Here is a 5,772-nt window from a genome sequence, read left to right as displayed (position 1 = left end):
AAAAAAAAAAAAACAAAGCAATGAGGTATGAGCAGTCTGATTGTTATTTGCTGTTAGAATCGTCTTTTCAGCTGATAACAGTGGATCTCTGGCATAGAATGCAACTGGTCCTTCATGTCCTGTGATTGTAGGAAATTCTATAAATAGTGTGGGCTTACTTCAGTTTATTAAGAAATTATACTTTCTTAATAAGGTTCTCTACTCTGCCAGAGTAAGAGTCTGCTGGCTGAGTGTGTTTTATAAATATATACCACATGCACAGGCAATCATAGTCTACAAGCATACTCAGAATACTCTATTATTTAAACGAATAGCTGTTTTAACAAAATATCTAAAATTAGAAAAGCAGTTGATGAAACTAAATCCAAAGTTATGACAAGGAAGATTCATTCTCACTCTCACTTATGCTGTGTTACTACTTAGAGGACTTTAAAAAACCATATGCCTATGAAGCCATTCCAAGAGAGGTTAAGCAGGCCTTTTCTGCTCATTCTTTCATTGCAGGATTCCAATTGGTCTTGGGCCAGATGCTATCATTTCTAAATATTTCACAAAAATTTACAGAAGTGTACACAAACCTTCTATGCAAAAGAATGTCTAATGCCTATCTTTCTAAATCAGTGAGCAGTGCTCACCAGCATTTCCTAATACAAAGACAAAGGTAAGTTCACACACTTGATCAGATGTCAGAAGAGTAGGAGGTGAGCTATTATGTTACCCTTAGAACTTTTACTACATTTTTACTGGATTCTGTTGACCCATGTGAGTAAAGTGGATTTTTGTGAGAATAGTATTTGATAGCCAGGACCTCTTTTAGACATTTCTTCCTAAGTGGAATACACAACAGATATGGGAGTAGGGAGGTAACACAAGGAAGCTACTCTTTCCAAATCAGGAGGAGTTGATGAAGCCCATATATGCATTCAAGAAGCCCATGGGCTCCTCTAGCTGTGGGTAGTGGCTAATGTGGTCATCCAGAATCGACACTGTTTGGACCGCGGCAGTGTTTTCCTGTACAGCTCCAAAAACTCTGGATAGGGATTTACAGGATCCATTGGCCCATAGATGAAATGAATGGGAACAGTGACAGAGGCAAGTGCTCCCCCCCAGCGTCTTCTAAACTTCTTCCTCTGATGTACTGCAAGAGGCTGTCTATGACCAAGTTCCCATCATTGTTGCGGATCCCTGCCCACACGTCCCACAGCTTACTCTCAGAGGGCCGAGTATATGGTCCAAAGACGTGGGTGAGACCTCGAGAGAATACAAAGAAGTTCATCAACCTGGTGAGGATGGGTGACAGCATGCCTCCATCTTTAGGTAGCTTTTGGAGCAGGAGAGGACAGTGAGTCTCAGGAAAGATTCCTCCATTTGACAGACAGAGACTCTTTGTGGTAAGTCGACCAGAGCGATTTTGCTTGTACCTATAAAGCAACTCCTGAGCAACCATATCTCCATAGTCATGAGACAACAGGTTGATTCTATGGTTCTGGAGCCCCAGATGCCGCAAAAGGGCCTCCACAATACTGGCTTGCTGAAGTATGGAATAGTGATGTAGTCTTGGTTTGTCACTGAAGCCAAAGCCTAGGAAATCAAGGGCAATCACTCGATGAAACCTCAGGGTCAGACCTTCCCAAATATTGTACCAATCATAGCTGGAAGTTGGAAAGCCATGTAAAAGCACAACTATCTCAGGGCTTCCGACCACACCCACAGAATCTTGGTAGAAGATGCGCAGTCCCTTGTAGGTGAAAAACTTGCCAGAAGTCTTCCATGAATGCAGAGCAGGGGAGAGCTGAGGGGGTGGGATGTGCAAGTAGGCGGCGAGCAGGGGCATAGCCAGGAGCCTCACCTGAACCCACCACTCCCTCATTCTGTGGAGACGATCTCTGCACACCATGGCTGCATTATCCCATGCCGCCTGCCGCAGGGTTGCAAAGCTAGGGGCATACCGTGGCATCTGTAGCAGTGCAGGCTCGGGTGGCCTGGGCACAGCATGCGGGTCCGCGCAGAGCAACCGCTGCAGTGAGCGGTTCCTGGGGCTCTGATGCGGCACTCTGCTAGATGGTGACGCGAGGGTGCCACAGAGGAAGCAATGAGACCAATGCTGCCCGCTGCCCACTGCCCACGGGAACGCTCTGGAATGCACCGGTGGCCACGGCTGGTAGGTTGATTCTTAAGTATTTCATTTTTGTTGATGCTATTGTAAAAGGCATGATTTCCCTAATTTTTCTCTGAATGAGTTTTTCCTAATTTCTGTATAGGAATGCTAGTGGTTTTTGATATTGACTTTGTGTCTTGCTATGCCATTGAATTTTGTTATTGAATGTAATAGTCTTTTGGTGGAGTTTCTGGGGTTTTCTATTTCACAGATCATGTTATCAGCAAATAATGATAATTTAACTTTTTCCTTTTCTATCCATATTCCTTTTATTTCTTTCCCTTGTGTAATTCCTCTGGCTGATGTTTCCAGAAGTATATTGAACAGGGATAGTATAGTGGGCATCCTTGTCTTGTTCCTGATTTTATAATCGAGTAAAACTTCCAGGTTTTGACTATTTAGCTGGTCATGTTGGCTGTTGTTGTGTCATATGTAGCTTTTATCAGATTGATGTAAAGACGATGTATTCCAATTTTTTGGTAGGATTTTTATTTATTTTTTTGTATTTAGGACAGGGTGAACAGGGTCTCATTGCGTAGATTGGACTTCTGTTTACAGCTGCCAAATGCTAGGATTACAGGTGCAAGCCACCACGCCCAGTCTTCATCGCTGTCACAGTGCGTGGGGCAGGGGCTGGCACGGCAGGCCTGGGGATTGAACTCCCCGCCTTTGCATCTACCTAAGCAGGCACTTTAATCTGCTGAGCTATTTGGCTGGCCCTCTGTAGTATTTTTAATCATCAAATGCTTTTTGTACATCTGTTGGAATGATCACGTGGTTTTTTCCCCTTTGGTTTTGTTAATGTAGTGTGTTACAATTTTTAATTTGCATATGTTGAATCATCTCTGCATCCCTGGAATGCATCCAACATGGTCATAGTGTACAATATTTTACTTTATTTTTATTTATGTATTTATTTATTTTTGTGGCTGGCTCAGCCCACCCTGGGGGCTGGGCTGGAGGGGCATGTGGTGCCAGGGATCAAACTGCGGCCCTTGTGTATTTGCCTGAGCTGGCTTAAACAGGTGCTTTAGACCACTGAGATATCTTGCTGGTCCCCATGGTGTATAATCTTGATGAATTGATTTGCTGTATTCTGTTTGCCAATATTTTATGAGGATTTTTGCATCTATATTCAGTAAGGGGTTTGGCCTGTAATTCTCTTTTCTGGTTGGATCCTTCTCTGGTTTTGGTATCTAGAGTAATGCTCGCTCCCAGGAATGAGTTTGTTGAGTATTGCTTCCCTTTCATTTTCATTAAGTAGTTGTAGGAGTAGTAGCATTAGATCTTCTTTCTGTCAAGTTCTAATGGAATTCAGCAGTGACTGTCAAGGCCTGTTCCCAACCCCCCAATTTCATTGACTGATACTGAGTTTTTTAGAATTTTGTTGTCTTCCTGATTCACCTTTGGCATTAATATGTATCTGGGGATCTCCATTTCCTTTGAATTTTTTCATCTTGTTCGTGTACAATTTCTCAAAGTAGATGTTGATGATTTTCTGGATTGTTACAGGATTCATTGTGATTTTGCTCTTTTCATTCCTAATATCATGGATTTGGGTCTTTTTTTGATAAGGCTGGTTAAGGGTTTGTCCATTTCATTTTTGAAAGAACCAACTCTTTGATTCATTGATTCTTTGTATTGTTTTGTTAGTCTCAACTGCATTAATTTTTGCAATGATTTTTATAATTTCCTCTCGTCTATGAGCTTTGGGTTTAACTTGTTCTTTTCTAGAAGCTTGAAGTTCACCATTGAGTTATTTGAGCTCACTCTGTTTGTCTGATGTGGGAATTCACTGCTATACATTTCCCTCATAGATGTGCTTTTATTGAGTTACGTAAGTTCTGCTCTCATGTTGGCATTATTGTTTAATTGTAGAAATTGTCTAGTTTCTTTTTTTCTTTTTTCTTTCTTTTTTTTTTTTTTTTTTTTTTTTTTTTTTTTTTTTTTTTTTTTTTTTTTTTTTTTTTTTTTTTTTTTTGTGTTTTAGGACAGGGTCTACAGGGCCTCACTGCATGGATCAGACTCATAGTTATCCTCCTGTTTTCACCCTCCCAAGAGCTGGGATTATAGGCATGCACCACCATGCCCAGTCTCAGTAGTGTCTTAGCATGCCCTGGGGATGGGGCCAGCCTGACAGGCCAGGGATCGAACTCCTGGCCCCTGCATCTGCCTAAGCAAGTGCTTTAGTCTGCTGAGCTATTTGGCCGGCCTTTCATCTTTAATCTCATCTGCAGCTCATTGGTTGTTTAGGAAGTGTTATTCAATGAAAAAAACAAATTATATCCAAAAAGAAGGACTGAGATGCAAGAAACAATGGTTGACAAAAGGACATTAATATAATATGTAGTTACAGTTTGTTTCTAGATCCCCCCCCTTCCCAGAGCCTCATACAAGCATGGAGTGGGCTTCTAGAGTTTCTGATTGATTTATGATCCAATGCTGGGATTATGGGTGTGAGTGCAATACTTACCCTGAGGTGGCAGTCTGCATACAGTGTAAGGGAGGGAAAGAAGCTTGCTCTTGCTCCTCCCCTTTTTGCTTTTACTGCTTTTGCTATCTTCTATTACCATGAATTGTTGCCCCTCTGCCATGTCTTTCTGACTTGGAACCAGCTGATTATGGACTGAAATCTCCAGAAACCATGAGCTAAATACACCTTTCCTTCTTTGACTTTGGGCATCAGGTATTTTGTCTCAGCAATAAGAAAAAGAAGTAACTAAGATGTGTAGAAAATGTGAACACAAATGTCCACGTAAGAGTTTAGAACAGACTTTGCAAAAGTCCAAATCGGTTGAAGTGTATTCAGTAAAGATGAAGAATTTCAGAGAAAGAGCATGTGTAAAGGAGTTTGTTTGTTGCTCCTGCTTGTTGGTTAATGGCAGAGCAGGTGAAATCCACTCTGTAGGTTTCTTTCTGTCCTGCTAAGAACAGTTTTAGAGTGGAAAGTTGGAGGGATGGTTTATAAAGTCCTTGAAGTAGAAGTGATGATTACAAAAAGCCAAAAAAACTAGGTCATCCCAGAGTAATTTTATATTTTAGTCAGCAGTATGGGAGAAAAAGTAAATATAATTCTTCTACAAGGCATGGTCAGCACTGTTTAAGGTGGAAAAATGCAAGCTGCGTAAGAATCTGGATTATAATAAGTTTCTTGTATGCTCTACTACCTCTAAATGTGACTCTTTCTTGTGTAATATCTTCATTAATGAACTAAATGGGGAAAAAATGAGGATGGTAGGTAATCTGTATTTTAAATGAGAAATTCAGCATCTTAAAAAATATGTAGAGCACAGAGTAAGTGGCCAGATCTACAGGATAAATTTGCTAGGGTAAATGTAAAAATATTTATTTTTATCAGATTTTATTTGTTTGTTTGTATGTATGTATGTATGTATGTATGTATGTATTTGTTTATTGTACCAGGAATCAAACATAAACCCTTGCACTTCTGAGCTACACTCCTGGCTCTATTAGTACATTTTAGATACTCATAATAATCACGTTAATCATAGAGAATTTGTAACTGTTCATGATATAACCACCTCGTTTCCTGCCCCTCTTTAACCCTTCCTACCCTCTCCACTTACAAAAATTTTGTTTCCATGTTTTTCTTT

The 5,772-nt window shown here is 40.5% G+C and overlaps 1 protein-coding gene and 1 pseudogene across 1 annotated transcript in view; one reads left to right on the top strand and one right to left on the bottom strand.

The window, feature by feature from the left end:
* Positions 1–5,772, top strand: part of Erc1 (ELKS/RAB6-interacting/CAST family member 1) — a 561,464-nt gene that overhangs the window by 197,333 nt on the left and 358,359 nt on the right. The window lies entirely within an intron of this gene.
* On the bottom strand, positions 828–1,897 carry LOC105743185 (annotated as a pseudogene).

Source organism: Octodon degus, unplaced genomic scaffold (genome assembly GCF_000260255.1).
Source record: "Octodon degus isolate 3935 unplaced genomic scaffold, OctDeg1.0 scaffold00104, whole genome shotgun sequence".
NCBI classification, from domain to species: Eukaryota; Metazoa; Chordata; class Mammalia; order Rodentia; family Octodontidae; genus Octodon; species Octodon degus.
This window is presented reverse-complemented; position numbering and strand designations above follow the sequence as displayed.